We start from the raw sequence: 17,168 nt of genomic DNA, 5'->3' as shown, positions 1-17,168 counted from the left end.
GAGATATTAATACACAAAAAAAAGTTAGTACAAACGGTGCAGTTTAGATATAAAATAACCAGGTAATATAATAGTATACTAATTTTCAAATATGTCAATAAGGAAAAAAAAACCCCCAAAAAATCCACCGTGCAACTAAACTAAAAAGCAAAGCAAAGCAATGGGCTAACTAGGTATCTAGGTAAACAACTTAAAACAATTGCGTCCTCAAACCCAACCTCCATTAAAAACAGTTAAAAAGCAAGAATGGAATGTAAATATGGCCAGAGAAAGAAAAAAGTTACATTAAATGAAAATGTTGAATAAAAGATCTCCAAGTCTCTTCAAATTTAACTGAAGAATCATAAAGATTACTTCTAATTTTCTCCAGATTTAAACATAGTATTATGTGGGAAAACCAAAGAATGTAGTTGGAGCATTAATCTCCTTCCAATATTGTAAAATACATCTTTTCGCCATTAAAGTAAGAAATGCAATCAATCTACGGGCTGAAGGGGAAAGATTACTGGAAATTTTAGGTAATCCAAAGATAGCAGTAATAGGGTGGGGAGAAATATCTATATTCAATACCTTTGAAATAATATTAAAAATATCCTTCCAAAAATTTTCCAGAGTAGGACAGGCCCAAAACATGTGCGTTAAGGAAGCTATCTCCCCATGACATCTGTCACACAAAGGGTTAATATGAGAATAAAAACGAGCTAATTTATCTTTAGACATATGTGCTCTATGGACAACTTTAAATTGAATTAGGGAGTGTTTAGAACAGATAGAGGAAGTATTAACTAGTTGTAAAATATGTGCCCAGTCATCCACTGGAATAATAAGACCCAATTCCTTTTCCCAATCTGACCTAATCTTATCGAATGGAGCTTTCCTAAGTTTCATAATAGTATTATAAATAATAGCCGTTACACCTTTCTGACATGGATTAAGGTTAATTATAGTATCTAAAATATATGTAGGAGGTAGCATCGGAAAGGAAGAGAGTATAGTACTTAGGAAATTTCTAACTTGGAGATATCTAAAAAAATGTATTCTTGGTAAGTTATATTTGTTAGATAATTGCTCAAAGGACATAAGGGAACCATCTAAAAATAAATCCAAAAATTGTGAAATACCATTAGTCTTCCAAATTTGAAAGGCACGGTCAGTAGAAGAGGGAGGGAAGAATATGTTGCCTAAAATAGGAATCGCAAGCCCAAATTGATTAAGATCGAAAAATTTTCAGAATTGAAACCAAATACGTAAGGTATATTTAACTATCGGGTTACAAACCAGTTTACAGCGTTTCAAATCAAAAGGAAAAGAAGAACCTAAAATGGAGCCAAGTGCATAACCTTGAGCAGATTGTAATTCCAATACTACCCATTTTGGAATGGATAGTGTATCTTGATCAAGTAACCAAAATTTCATATGTCGAATATTAATTGCCCAATAATAGAATCTAAAGTTAGGTAATGCGAAACCTCCATCTCTCTTAGCTTTCTGTAGATATATTTTACCCAGTCTCGGGTTTTTGCTTTGCCAAATAAATGAAGAAATTTTAGAGTCAACTTTATCAAAAAAGGATTTGGGAACAAAAATCGGTAGTGCCTGAAATACATATAAAAATTTTGGAAGAATAAACATCTTAACAGCATTAATACGACCAATCAAAGTTAAATAAAATGGAGACCATTTAAATGAAAGTTGAGTAATGTGATCGATTAAGGGTAGGAAATTAGCCTTAAATAAATCTTTATGTTTACAGGTAACTTTAATCCCAAGATATGAAAAATGATTATTAACCAATTTAAACGGAAGATTCTGCTATAAGGGAACTTGCTTATTAATCGGAAAAAGTTCACTCTTACCGAGATTTAACTTATAACCTGACAAAAGACTAAATTGTGCTAATAAATCTAAAGCAGCAGGGATAGATTTTTGAGGATTAGAAATATATAAAAGTAAGTCATCAGCATAGAGTGATACTTTATGGGACTTTAAACCCCGAGTTATCCCAATAATATTTGGAGATTCTCGAATGGCAGTTGCAAGAGGTTCTAATGCAATATCACATAATAAGGGACTAAGAGGACAACCTTGTCTGGTGCCTCGAAAAAGAGGGAAAAAAGGTGAGCTTAAAGAGTTAGTATGGACTAAGGCCATAGGAGAGTGATATAACAATTTGATCCAGGATATAAATTTCGGGCTGAAATTGAACATTTCAAGCACCTTAAATAAGTAAGGCCATTCGACTCTGTCGAAGGCTTTTTCAGCGTCTAAGGAAATGATGCACTCAGGATCATTTTGTGAGGGAGTATAAACAATGTTTAACAGTGTGCGAATGTTATAAAAAGAGTAATGACCTTTAATAAAACCCGTTTGGTCTTCCGAAATAATATAAGGAAGTGCTTTTTCTAATCTGTTTGCTAATAATTTAGAAAAGATTTTAGAATCAACATTTAATAAGGACATTGGTCTATAAGATGCACATTGAGCAGGATCTTTATCCTTCTTTAATATTAAAGAGATCGATGCTCTGTAGAAGGATTCAGGAAGTTTACCAAGTTTTAATGAAGCCTCCAAAACCCTGAATAACCAAGGGATTAATGAAGATGCAAAAGATTTATAAAATTCCACAGTAAACCCATCAGGACCAGGAGCTTTCCCTGGACTCATAGAGAAAATAACGTTCTTAATCTCATCAGTAGTAAAGGAAGTGTCAAGCATAGAAAATATATCATGGGAAATCTAGGTTATCTAAAAAGTCATACATATATTTAGAGTCTCGTGGAAACTGATTAATATAAAGAGGAATAAAAATCAAAAAAAGATTGATTAATCTCAGCTTGATCAGATATCAGTTGATCATTTTGATTACAAATCTGATTAATCTGAAATTTGGAATAGTTAGACTTCAACTGATTAGCCAACAGTTTACCAACTTTGTCACTATGTACATAAAATTCACTTCTTGTTTTCATTAATTGTTTTGCAATTGAGGACAAAGTAATAAACTATGTTCCATTTGAAGTTCAGTTCTTTGTTTATACAACTTCTCAGAGGGAGCTGTAGCGTATGTCTTATCAATTTCCTTAATCTTGTGTACAATGACCAGCTCTTCATCCTTCAACCTCTTCCTAAAGCAGCAGAATACGTGATGATCTGACCATGAATATAAGCTTTAAAAGTGTCCCAAAGGATGTTCATAGAAATATCTTCTGTATAGTTGATTGTAAAAAAGAGATCAATCTGTTCATTCATAAAGTTAACAAAATCCGAATCCTGAAGCGACAGCGAATTAAAACACCATTGTCTATTATTTGGTGTGTTGGCCAATATTTTAATAGAAAGCTTAAGTGGAGCATGATCCGAAATGGTTATAGAGTCATATTCAAATTTGACCACTGAAGGAATAAGACAAGAGTCAATAAAAAAAATAATCAATTCTTGAATAGGAACGATGAACATGTGAAAAAAAAGGAAAAGTCTTTTTCCTGAGGGTGCAAAAAACACCAAATGTCCGTCGACCCGGAATCTGAAAGGAATGAGTTAATCAAGGTTGCAGATTTATTGGGTAAGGTCCGTAAAGGAGCCGAATGATCCAAAGATGGAGATAAACAAGTATTAAAATCCCCACCCCAAATTAGTGAAAACTCATTCAAATTCGGAAACAAATTAAATAATGATTTATAAAATTCCGGACAGTCCATGTTGGGAGCGTAAACATCAACCAAAACTACCTTTTTATTAAAGAGTAAACCACTAACCAATAGAAATCTGCCATTCGGATCAGAAATAATATCGTGTTGTACAAAAGTGATTGAGGGATCTATAAAAATAGAAACCCCTCGAATCTTAGTGTTGGAATTCGAATGGAAATGTTGATCCTTCCAGAATTTGAAAAAACGTAATCTGTCCCCCCTCCGCACATGGGTCTCTTGTAAAAATAGAACATGTGCTTTAAGTCTCCGGAATACTTTAAAAACTTTTTTCCTTTTTATTGGATGATTAAGACCGTTAGTATTCCAAGAAACAAAATTAATAGTAGACTCCATAAACCCTAAAGTCAACCCGCAAAAAGAGGAGGATTGACAATAGGGTCGACCCACGCACCTGGAAAGGGAACAGAACAAACAAGAGATAACGGGAAGGAGAACGTGACCAATAATTCAGTAATATAAGTAGCCCAAGAGAAAAAAGCTAAAAAGTGAAGCCCCTCCCACCGTCCCCCTGAGCCCCCAAAGCTAAATCTAAGATAGACCAGCCAGAAAGAAGCAAGCACTAGAACTATCCCCATGACTTCCGATAGACGCTCGCTAAAAAAGTGTATATATGAGAATCAGCTAAAGTTATAAAACAGTAGAGAAATAAAAAAAAGTACACCGATTAAAGCAAACCCGATATAATACAAAGAAAAAACAGGTAAATATAAAGAAAACCGTTAACCAACAACATACCATGTAGTTAAACAAGAAAATGAGACAATTAACATAGACTAGCGAGGAAAACTACAAAAAGTACGTTTGAAAACTACAAAATTTAAGGCCTCAAAGGAAATACATAAAATGATGCAGAGGAAATAACCACCCAGAATCCCAAGGGAAAAAGAACGGAATGACGCAGTTAGAAAAAAAATTTGGCAACCATATTAATTAACCGATAAAGAACTTTGCCCTCATATAAAGCAAAAAAAAACCAGAACAGATTAACTGCATTTGAACAAACAGAGATGGTTTAATAATTGCGATTAAGATGTTGAAGGCGAAAATTGATCAAGGTAACTCTGGGCTTCCGATGGAGAGTCGAAAAAACGGAAGAGCCCTCAGGCAAACGAATCTTCAAATGTTCAGGATAAAGTAACACTGGTTTTAAATCCATCTTATAAACTTGCAACATCACAGATCTATAACGGACACGTTGATCCCGAACCGGCTTGCTAAAATCCTCTGCCAGCCGGAATCGAAGCTGTGAATAATCAATATAACCTTTAGGTCGAGCGAATGGAAGCAATTTCTCCTTGTCTTGAAAATAATGGAATCGTAGAATAACATGCTGAGGTTTATCTGACTTAGACGAATATACTGGGACTCTGTGAGCCCGATCCAATAGTGGTGGTTGGTCAGGAAATAAGGTAGGGAACGCATCTTTTAAAAATTGAGAAAAGAACTTTATAGGGTCATCAGATTCAGCAGCTTCACGAATACCAATAATTCGAATATTCTATCGTCGCATTCTGTATTCTAAGTCCGAGTTTTTAAAAGTCAGAAAGTCAAGTTTTTTCTTCATTCCAGTAATTGTCTCTTCAATTTTCCCCATCTTGAGTTCATTTTGTTGCGTGGATTTTTGAAGATTAGATATAGCAGTCTGATGTTCTGTGATAGATATTTGCATTTTATCGATTACATCAAGAATTCTCTCCAGTTTAGATGAAATTTCCACACGAATCAGATCCGATATAGCTTTCAAAGTTAATGGTGGTTCAGTCGGAGGAGGATTGGGAAGTTTCAGTCTAACCGGAGGTTTGCCGTCTTTCCTGTTCTTAGACATAGCAGATCTTAAAAACATCCAAGTATCAAAAAAAAAACAGAATTTGTTGCAAGGAGTTAGCTTAAATGTAGCAGATCGTAGGAAAAAACTCAGAGGTAATGGAGCGAGTCAAGAACACGACTTCACTCCATGAGCGCTACTGGAAGTCTCGTGCATGTTCAATTTATTCACATATTAACTGAGACAGAATGGTAATTAAATATTGTACATCTTCAGTATTATACCCAAAATACTTCTTGAACATCTACTTGCCTGGGTATAAATAGCAGCAGTAATGAAGGCCAATTATTTATCATCTGATGATCCCCAGACTTCTGTTAATTGATAAATTTTAACAATGCTACAGATGAAGGAAAGCTGAAACAAAACCAGAAAATGCTGGCAGTGTTCAGCAGGTCAGGCAGCATCTGTGGAGAGATAAATGATGTTTAGTATCTATAAGCATCCTTCAGTAAGGGAATTGCACTGTGTTAAGGGAAATTACACTCTAGTATAAACATGTTGTAAAAACTGTTGCTTTGTGGCATAATTACTATAAGTTATATAAAAAAAAATTAACAAGTGCAAAAAGAAAGCAAAATAGTGAGGTGGTGTTCGTGGATAGTCCAGAAATTTAGGAGAAGAAACTGTTCCTAAGACATTGAGTGTGAGCTTCTTCAGGTTAGCTGTCAAAAATTGAGGGATGAGAGCGTCCTCCCAACCATTGAGAAGATACTTCCATCTAACGAGGCAGATTAAGCACAATTGTTTTAAACCTGTTTATTTTGAGGAATAATTTTAAAAGAGATTATAATTTCACGAAGGATTTCCAACCACAAGTACTGTACAATCATTTTAAGCTATGGACCAGTGAGTTGCAGGTGAACACGTCGTCTGTCACAGAGAAGGCTCTGGGAAGAGATGCTTCTCGGATCAAGACTGAGGAGTGGACTCCTCCCCATCCTTACTGTCTTCTGATATTTATCTTTGTTATCATTTGGTGACAACCTTGTCTGCATGTGATGTTTTTCACAACTGCATTGATCAGGTCAGAGGGCAGAAGCTTTAGGTCAACTAACAACATTGTTTCTCTGATCAGGTTGCAGTCTCAGTTAAATCAACAATAGACTTCCTGAGCCTCCACGGTTTTGTTTCTCAAGAGGATGGCTATATAATATTTAAAAATGAGCAAGAAACATATGTATATTCTGGTCTCCTCCCACATTTCAGCAGACATGCAGGTTAGTGTTAGTAACTTGTTGACATGCTATGTTGGCGCCGGAAGCATGGTGGCACTTTTGGGCTGCCCTCAGCACATCCTCGGACCGTGGTTGTTGACACAAACAGCTCATTTCACTGTGTACAGTACATGTGACAAATAAGGCTAATCTTAAAATGTAGTACCTTGAACAGTTTTTTCTGCTGTGCTAAGAAGCTGAGTTTAGCAAAAGCCTCCTGACCCTGGATAGTGACTATCCATCACACTTGTCCTAGTGATAAAAGTTCCAGGTTTGGGAGATAATGTGTGAAACTGCAGTCCTTGCAAGCCTTCTCCCTTTTCTAGAGCAATAATTATTGAAATACCAGTTTAATATATAGGACTGCACACAATAGTCTGGAGGAACACAGCAGGCCAGGCAGCATCTGCGGAAAAGAGTACAGCTGACATTTCAGACCGAAATCCTTCATCAGGAGACCCATGTTCTAAATTTAAACGATCTTCCCCCGAAAGATAATTGGCATATCAGCTATTTTGAACTATGCTCCTAACCTGTGGAACTCAGTACCTAAAACTATAAGGGACGCAGACTCAGTTGACACTATTAAACACCAGCTCAAAGCCCATTTATTTAACCTTTCTTTTAACTAACTTTATTTTCATATTTGGACTTTATCCCATTGTAAAACATTTTGAACGACATTGTATGAAAAGTGCTCTATAAGTAAGATGAGTATTATTTATAAAGAGACCTCACAATGGAACAGTCTCAAGATCAAACTAGTCAAAAGCATGAACATGAAATAGTCAATTCCAAATTGGCATCTTATTCTAAACCCTTCCCAACATTTTTGTACATTATGCAGATGGAAAATTGGATAGAATGGGAGTTGGCAATTTTGCATTTGCTCAAAACTATTTTTGCTTTATCCAAGAAGTATATATTTTGGATGGTACATCCATGTAAGAGGACAAAAAAGCTATCAAAATGGGACTAAATGAAGGCACCTTCTGAGAGTCAACACAACAACAAAATACTCTCTTTCCAAATTGAAATTTAATGATACTATGCCTGACATCATTGCTCAATCATACTAAAGTTTGCCTTCAATTCAACAAACCAGTGTGCTGGGTAACCACAGTGCTGACCTTCTCCAAAAATACTTACTGCTCATTATTGAGATTAGAAGCTGGTAATTTTTTTATTTTGATTCATCTCCAGGCTACCTATGGCATGTTAACTCAGATTTAAAAATGATTTCATAATCAGTACTTTATATGTACAGTGGCATGCAAAAGTTTGGGCACTCCTGGGAAAATTTCTGTTACTGTGAATAATTAAGTGAGTAGAAGATGAACTGATCTCCAAAAGTCATAAGGTTAAAGATGAACCATTCTTTTCAACATTTTAAGCAAGATTTGTGTATTATTTTTGTTTTGTACAATCTTAGAGTGGAAAAAAAAGGAAAGGAGCACCATGCAAGTTTGGGCACCTCAAGAGATTTGAGTTCTCAGCTAACTTTTACCAAGGTCTCAGACCTTAATTAGCTTGTTAGGGCCATGGCTTGTTCACAATCATTGTTAGGAAAGGCCAGGTGATGCAAATTTCAAAGCTTTATAAATACCCTGACTCCTCAAACCTTGTCCCAACAATTAGCAGCCATGGGCTCCTCCAAGCAGCTGCCTAGCACTCTGAAAATTAAAATAAATGATGCCCACAAAGCAAGAGAAGGCAAAGGAAGATAGCAAAGCGTTTTCAGGTAGCCGTTTCCTGAGTTCGTAATGTAATTAAGAAATGGCAGTTTAACAGGAAGGGTTGAGGTCTGGAAGACCAAGAAAACTTTCCGAGGGAACTGTTGATAGGATTGCTAGAAAGACAAATCAAAACCGCCGGTTGACTGCAAAAGACCTTCAGGAAGATTTAGCAGACTCTGGAGTGGTGGTGCCCTGTTCTACTGTGCAGCGACACCGAGACAAATATGACCTTCATGGAAGAGTTATCAGAAGAAAACCTTTCCTGTGTCCTGATCATAAAATTCGGCGTCAGAAGTTTGCAAAGGAACATCTAGACAAGCCTGATGCATTTTGGAAATAAGTCCTGGGGACTGATGAAGTTAAAATAAAACTTTCTGACCGCAATGAGCAAAGGTATGTTTGGAGAAAAAAAGGTGCAGAATCTCATGAAAAGAACCCCTCTCCAACTGTTAAGCACAGGGGTGGATCGATCATGCTTTGGGCTTGTGTTGCAGCCAGTGGCACGGGGAGCATTTCACTGGTAGAGCGAAGAATGAATTCAATTAAATACCAACAAATTCTGGAAGCGAATGTCACACCGTCTGTAAAGAAGCTGAAGATGAAAAGAGGATGGCTTCTACAACAGGATTATGATCCCAAACAGATCTCCAAAATCCACAATGGACTACCTCAAGAGGCACAAGCTGAAGGTTTTGCCATGGCCCTCACAGACCCCCGACCTAAACATCATCGAAAATCTGTGGATAGACCTCAAAAGAGCAGTGCATGCAAGACGGCCCAAGAAACTCACAGAACTAGAAGCCTTTTGCAAGGAAAGATGGGAGAAAATCCCCCAAATAAGAATTGAAAGCCTCTTAGCTGGCTACAGAAAGCGTTTACAAGCTGTGATACTTGCCAAAGAGGGTGTTACTAAGTACTGCCAAGTAGGGTGCCCAAACTTTTGCTTCTGGTCCTTTTCCTTTTTTGTTATTTTGAAACTGTTAAAGATGGAAATTTAAAAAAAAAGTAATCTTGCTTAAAGAAATGTGTCCTCTTTAACTTTATGCATTTTGGAAATCAGGTCATCTTTTACTTGCTTAGCTATTCACAATAACAGAAATTTTGACCAGGGGTGCCCAAACTTTTGCATGCCACTGTCTATCCCATATCTACCAGCACCAAACATGCCAATCTACGATAAACCTGTAAACTCATTACTAACTTATTCATCAGCTAATACTGTTGCAATAACTGTTTTAAAGTTGGGAATATTTTTGAAATTAGAACACTCCATAAAAGGATATTTTTAATATCCGTTCACAGGGAGTGGATGTCACTTATCCAGTAACTTAATACTAGGCTACTACATCCCTTGTGGGATAATGGGCTGACAAGTATGGTGGAAAAGCGGAACCACAAATTACACATATGTTCAGTACAGGAAATACCCTTAAGTGTTTTTAACCATGAACAGATTTTACTTAAGTGTCAGTACCATATCAGGTACAGTAACAGTGGCCTATTAAATTGGACGTTATCATGGTCATCATTATGTGCTGTGTTGTATGATGTGGGTGATCATGGGATGGTTCCCTATGATGAAGATCCCTTCACACGGTTGTTCTTATTTTTGTTTCTCTCTGTCCATGACCATGATTGTTCTTGGCAAATTTTTCTACAGAAGTGGTTTGCCATTGCCTTTATAAGATGGGTGGTCGCATAACCAGGACTTATGATATGTACCACCTGCTCATACGACAGTCTCCCATGGCTTCACGTGACTGTGATGTGGGGGGGGAGGGGAGGGGGGGAAAGTAGGTGCTACGCCTTGTCCAAGGGTGACTTGCAAACTGGCAAAAGGAAGGAGTGCCTTACACCTCCTTTGGTAAAGGCGCGTGTCCATCTAGTATTAACAAACGAGAGAAAATCTACAGGTGCAAACACGAGGAAATCTGCAGATGCTGGAAATTCAAGCAACTGATGTCTACTATAAGCCTACGGACTCTCACAGCTACCTGGACTATTCCTCTTCTCACCCTGTCTCTTGCAAAAATGCCATTCCCTTCTCGCAATTCCTCCGTCTCCGCTGCATCTGCTCTCAGGATGAGGCTTTTCATTCCAGGACGAAAGAGATGTCTTCCTTTTTTTTAAAAAAGGGGCTTCCCTTCCTCCACCATCAACTCTGCTCTCAAACCTATCTCTCCCATTTCACGCACATCTGCTCTCACTCCATCCTCCCGCCACCCCACTAGGAATAGGGTTCCCCTTGTCCTCACCTACCACCCCACCAGCCACCGGGTCCAACATATTATCCTCCTTAACTTCCGCCACCTCCAACGGGATCCCACCACCAAGCACACCTTTCCCTCCCCCCTCTCTTTTTGCTTTTGCTTCCTACGCGACTCCCTTGTCCATTCGTCTCCCTCATCCCTTCTCACCGATCTCCCTCCTGGCACTTATCCTTGTAAGTGGAACAAGTGCTACACATGCCCTTACACTCCCTCCCTCACCACCATTCAGGGCCCCAAACAGTCCTTCCAGGTGAGGCGACACTTCACCTGTGAGTCGGCTGGGGTGATATACTGTGTCCGGTGCTCCCAGTGTGGCCTTCTATAACTTGGAATATTGTGTACAGTTTTGGTCACTGAATTATAGGAAAAATGTCAACAAAACAGAGAGAGTACAGAAGATTTACTAGAATGTTACTTGGGTTTCATCACCTAAGTTACAGAGAAAGGTTGAACAAGTTGGGTCTTTATTCTTTGGAGCATAGAAGGTTGAGGGGGGACTTGATAGAGGTATTTAAAATTATGAGGGGGATAGATAGAGTTGACATGGATAGGCTTTTTCCATTGATAGTGGGGGAGATTCAAACAAGAGGACATGAGTTGAGAGTTAAAGGGCAAAAGTTTAGGGGTAACATGAGGGGCAACTTCATTACTCAGAGAGTTGTAGCTGTGTGGAACGAGCTTCCAGCATAAGTGGTTAAGGCAGGTTTGATGTTGTTGTTTAAAGTTAAGTTGGACAGCTATGTGGACAGGAAAGGAATGGAGAGTTATGGGCTGAGTGCAGGTCGGTGGGACTAGGTGAGAGTAAGAATTCGGCACGGACTAGAAGGGCCGAGATGGCCTGTTTCTGTGCTGTAATTGTTATATGGTTATGGTTTTATATATATTGGTGAGACCCGACGCAGACCATTTCGCTGAACACCTACGCTCTGTCCGCCAGAGAAAGCAGGATCTCCCAGTGGCCACACATTTTAATTCCACATCCCATTCCCATTCTGATATGTCAATCCATGGCCTCCTCTACTGTCAAGATGAAGCCACACTCAGGTTGGAGGAACAACACCTTATATTTCATCGGGTAGCCTCCAACCTGACGGCATGAACATTGACTTCTCTAACTTCCGTTAATGTCCCTCCTCCCCTTCGTACCCCATCCCTTATTTATTTATTATAAATTTTTTCCTTTTTTTTCTCTTTTTTTCTCTCTCTGTCCCTCTCACAATAACTCCTTGCCTGCTCTCCATCTTCCTCTGGCACTCCCCTCCCCCTTTCTTTCTCCCTAGGTCTCCCGTCCTATGATCCTTCTCCAGCCTCGTATCCCTTTTGCCAATCAACTGTCCAGCCCTTAGATCCATCGCTCCCCCTCCTGACTTCTCCTATCATTTCAGATCTCCCCCTCCCCCTCCCACTTTTAAATCTCTTACTATCTCTTCTTTCAGTTAGTCTTGACGAAGGATCTCGGCCCGAAATGTCGACTGTGCTTCTTCCTATGGATGCTGTCTGGCCGCGTTCCACCAACATTTTGTGTGTTGCTTGAAAATCTATAGGCGCTGAAAATCCAAGCAACACACACGAAATGCTGGAGGAACTCAGCAGGGAATTTAAAGATTAAAATAAGCTTTATTTGTCACATGAACCAATTGTTCCTCTGGCCTAGATAGAGTGGATATGGAGAGGGCGTTTCCTTCAGTGGGAGCGTCGAGGACAAGAGGGCACAGCCTCAAAATAGAAGGATGTCCCTTTAGAACGGAGGTGCAGAATTTCTTGAGCCTGAGAGTGGTGAATCTGTGGAAATCAGATTCCACAGACGGCTGTGGATTAGTAAGGGTTTCAAAGGCTGCGGTGAGAAAGCAGGAGAGTGGGGTTGAGAAGGGTGATTAATCAACCATGATGGAATGGTAGAGATGACTTGATGGACTGAGTGGCCTAATTCTGTTCCAATGGCTTATGTACATCGTAACATACAGTGAATTGCATTGTTTTGTTTCAAATCAAGTCAGGATTGTGCTGGGCAGCTTGCAAATGTCGCTATACTTCTGGCATCAACATAGCAAGCCCACAACATGCTAGCCCTAACATCGACATAGCAAGCCCACAACATACTAGCCCTAACATCGACATAGCAAGCCCACAACATACTAGCCCTAACATCGACTTGGCAAGCCCACAACATGCTAGCCCTAACATCGACATAGCAAGCCCACAACATACTAGCCCTAACATTGACATAGCAAGCCCACAACATGCTAGATTTAACTGTACACCTTTGGAATGTGGGTAAAAACCAGAGCGGCCAGCGGAAGCCCATGTGGTCATGGGGAGAACGTACAAACTCCTTACAAACCCCGATCTTACAGCTGGTGACGTAAAGCGTTGTGCTGACAGCCACGCTACTGTGCTGCTCAAGAAGATCAGGACAAGAACAGGGTCAGAGGGTGTTTACTAGCAGCACAGCGGTCCAGCAATTCTTGCAGCTGTCTCACAGCTCCATGGGCCCAGACTTGATCCTGACCTTGGATACTGTCTATGTGGAGTTTGTATGTTTCATTCACAGGTTGTCCCTGAGTGCTTAGCCCTCTGCTGAACAATAATTTGGAGGTTAAAGCTTGTTGACATCAAAGGTCTTTATTCATCACATCAAGCAAGTATTTTCTTCAAGGCCTTCCAGAATCACAATCAGATTTATTATCAGTCACCAATGTCATGAAATTTGTTGTTTTGTGACAGCAGTACAATGCAATACATAAAACTACTGTTACTATAAGAAGTATATAAAAAAATTAAATAGCGAATAAAGAGAAAATAGTGAGGTAGACAGTTCAGAAATCTGATGGCAGAAGGGAAGAATCTGTTCCTAAAACATTTAGGCTCCTGTACCACCTCCCTGAGGGTGCTAATGAGAAGAGTGAATCACTACTCATCAGTAGAGCATATAAAATGAGAATCACATTTAATATCACTGACATATATTGTGAAATTTGTTGTTTTGCAACAACAGTACATTGCGGTAGTGTTCATGAACCTTTCAATAATCTGATGGCAGAGGGGGAGAAAGGTGTTCATATGACATTAAGTGTAGTTCTTCAGGCGTCTGTATCTCATCTCTGATGGTAGAAGTAAGAAGAGGTCATGTTGTCCTGGGTGGTGAGGATCTAATGATGGATGCTGCCTTTTTGAGGCCTCGCCATTTAGGGAGGCTAAAGATGGACCTGGGCCTGAGTTTGCATCCCTCTGCAGCTCTTTCTGATCGTGTGCTGCGGCTTCTCCACACCAGACAGTGATGCGGCCAGTTAAAATGTTCCCCACTGTACCTCTGTGGAAATCTGCTGGGAGGTTTCATTAACGTACCAAATCTCCTCAAGCTCCTAGCTGCTGTTGTGCCTTCTTCGTAATTGCGTAAATATGTTGGGCACTGGATGGATCTAAAGAGATTTTGACACCCAGGAATTTGAAACTGCTCTCCCTTTTCACTGTCCCTCAATGAGGACAGGTGTGTGATCCCTCGATTTCCCCTTTCTGAAATTAACAATCAGTTCTTTGGTCTGAATGACATCGAGACAAGGTTGTTGTTATGACTTTAAATGGGAACTTAAGTATGTTGCATTAGTGTCTAAGATAGTTATTTTCCTTATAGTTTAACTTTCCCTGTTTGCTTATATTTTTATTTAATTACCTATTTATGTGTGCAGTGGATTCCGGTTAAGTGGGACACATCAGGACCAGTACATTTTTGCCCGGTTAATGGAAATAGTTAAAAAGGTATTGAAAAGACGAACTACTATTAAACGGAGTAACAAATTATGTATTTAAATGAAATGCAGAACAAATGCTACTACCTGTGCTGCTACAGGACTATAAAACTGTGCATTAGTTCCTAATAGTTATTGACAGAGGAATTCATCCGGTGTTCGCTGCCATGTATGGCGTGTATAGGGAGGGGTAGAACCTCTGGAGGACTTTGCATTGTCCATTCCGAGGCAGCTCCGATAGGCAGGCCTCAGACTCCATGTGAAGTGAAGTCCAACAGACTGGGCGAATGAGACCAGTAGTGAGATCCAGCAGCCAAGAAGGTAGTTCCGCAGTGCTTCCTAGAGAGCAAAGGCACAGAAGAAGTCATGGTTACCTACTGCGACCAAGGAAGATCCCAGTTTGTGATGACCACTCCTACCACTAGACACAGACTTCTGAGGTCCCGAGTGAGGAACTGTCCCAGAGCAATATCTTTCTACTTTGTAAGAACTCTCTCGTACAGGTTTCACTGTCATCGTCGGATACAATGGACAGCCAACATGCTACCGCGTCCTTTTGATAGACTGTAAATGAACAAAGTTACAGCAGACACCCAATGCAGATAATGGACTGCCTTCCTACAATGCTTTTGATGACTGTCCTCCAAAACACCAGCTTCATTGTAAAATTCAAAATGATTGTCGATACCTTCAAATTCTTTGTAGTTCTTGTTGAAGTCATGAAATTGTGTCATTTTCACTCCTGGCTGTTTCTGGCATCTCCAAGTCTGAATTATTGAAACCTCAGTGAGCAAAACAATTCTAATTTGTCTTGCTGCTTATTTCTTGCAAACTATCAGTGACAAAAATCACTACTTTTTGAACACAAACACACACAGATGATGCTATTTAAAACTGTTCGCTTTAAGCACAGTGTGGAGTCTATTGCCAATGTAAGTTCACGCAACTGATGCTAGTTAGAAACTGTTTGGCAACAATCTCCTGTCCCAATTAAGCAGCGTAGTGTCCCAAATAAACAAAGGGAATCCCAGCTATCTCAATTAGTTTTTGTTCCTTAGAGTTGTCCTGATTAACTGCTGATAAACTGCTGCCCTGATTAACTGAAAGCCTAATTAATCGGAATCCAGGGTATTTGTTCAGTGAATTTTCAGTATTTGTTGTATAGCAAGTTCTGTTTTGTTTAAGTCGTGCCATACCGCTAAGCTTGACTGTATAGGCGACCTCATAGCAATGGAATGTCTTTTAGCTGTTCAGTCTGAGCTAGTTTTCAGTATAAGATTTCCATAAATTCTGATTTTTTACATTTTCTTTGTTCATTTTTTATTCTCATAACACTTAATACAATGTCTGTAATCACTGAGTTTTATGTCTCATTCTTGACTTCCAAAGAAAACTGTGGATCACATCACCTGATCCAACAAATGGTAGGAGAAGCTTTGAAGATCTGCAAACTTATGATCTCATCTAACAGGTCCTCAAGTAGCAGGACCTGAATGCTATTTTATATAGCATTAAATAAAAATGCTATATTTAGCATTTGCATAATATGTTAAATATCATTATTATCATCATTATGTGCCCTATCATAACCACATAACAATTACAGCATGGAAACAGGCCATCTCGGCCCTTCTAGTCTGTGCTGAATGCTTACTCTCACTTAGTTCCACCGACCCGCACTCAGCCCATAACCCTCCATTCCTTTCCTGCCCATATAGCTGTCCAATTTTATTTAAATTTCGTATGACATTCATAGGCAATCATGGTCTATTCATGACCAGGATTGTTGACAAATACTTGCACAGAAATGGTTTGCCATTGTCTTCTTTTGAGCTGTTTTACAAGGTGGGTGACCCTAGCCGTTATCAATACTCTTCAGAAATTGTCTGCCTGGCATCAGGGTGGTCGCATAACCAGGACTTGTGAATATGACCATCCACCACCTGCTCCCATGGCTTCACTTGACCAGGATTGAGGGGGGGGGGCCTAAGCAGGTTCTGTGTCTTGCCCAAGGGTGACCTGCAGACTAAGAGAGGGAAGGAGCACCTTGCACCTCCTTTGGCAGAGACTCATCTTATTAAATGCTATTAATTTTATATTTTACATATTATATATTTCTGTGCTTGAAGTGAACAGTTTTTAGATAGCACCAGTTGCACGTGCTAGTGTTTAAAAAGCAGTGATTTTTGTCACTGATAGTTGGTGAGAAATAAGGAATAAGCAGTTCAGAACCGTTTTGTTCATTCTGGTTTCAAGCATTCAGGCTTGGCGATGCCTGAAACAGCCAGGAGTGAAAATGAAACAATTTCACTACTTCAAGTTAGGAACTATGAAGAATTTGAAGGTATTAACAATCATCTTGAATGTTACAATGAACATGAAGATTTGGAGGTTGCAGTTGTTAAAAGCATTGTTTGAAGGCAGTCTATTAACTCCACGAGGTCTATGCACTGATTTTGTTTAATTACAGTCAATCGAAAGAATTCCTCTGTCGATAACTATGATGAACATATACACAGTTTTATGGTACTGTAGTCGTGTTTGTTCTGTATTTCCTTTACAGTGCCTTGAAAAAGTATTCAGCCCCCAGCCCTTTGTTCACATACCTGTGTATTGCAACCAGGAATTTTGATCAATTTGTCTGAGTATTTTTATTTGTGAATC

The 17,168-nt window shown here is 39.2% G+C and overlaps 1 protein-coding gene across 5 annotated transcripts in view; it reads left to right on the top strand.

Moving 5' to 3' along the window:
- LOC134343875 (interleukin-11 receptor subunit alpha-like) overlaps positions 1 to 17,168 on the top strand; it is a 129,660-nt gene that overhangs the window by 28,498 nt on the left and 83,994 nt on the right. The window contains exon 1 of one of the 5 annotated variants that reach the window (XM_063042736.1): positions 4,842 to 5,119. The exons of the other annotated variants lie outside the window; for them this stretch is intronic. The gene's annotated coding sequence lies outside the window, so the exon portion shown is untranslated. Of the gene's footprint in view, positions 1 to 4,841; positions 5,120 to 17,168 lie in introns of those variants that run through there. 5 annotated transcript variants of the gene reach the window in all.

This window comes from Mobula hypostoma, chromosome 3 (assembly GCF_963921235.1).
Source record: "Mobula hypostoma chromosome 3, sMobHyp1.1, whole genome shotgun sequence".
NCBI lineage: Eukaryota > Metazoa > Chordata > Chondrichthyes > Myliobatiformes > Myliobatidae > Mobula > Mobula hypostoma.
Note: the sequence above shows the minus strand (reverse complement) of the source record. Positions and strands in the feature narration are given on the sequence as shown.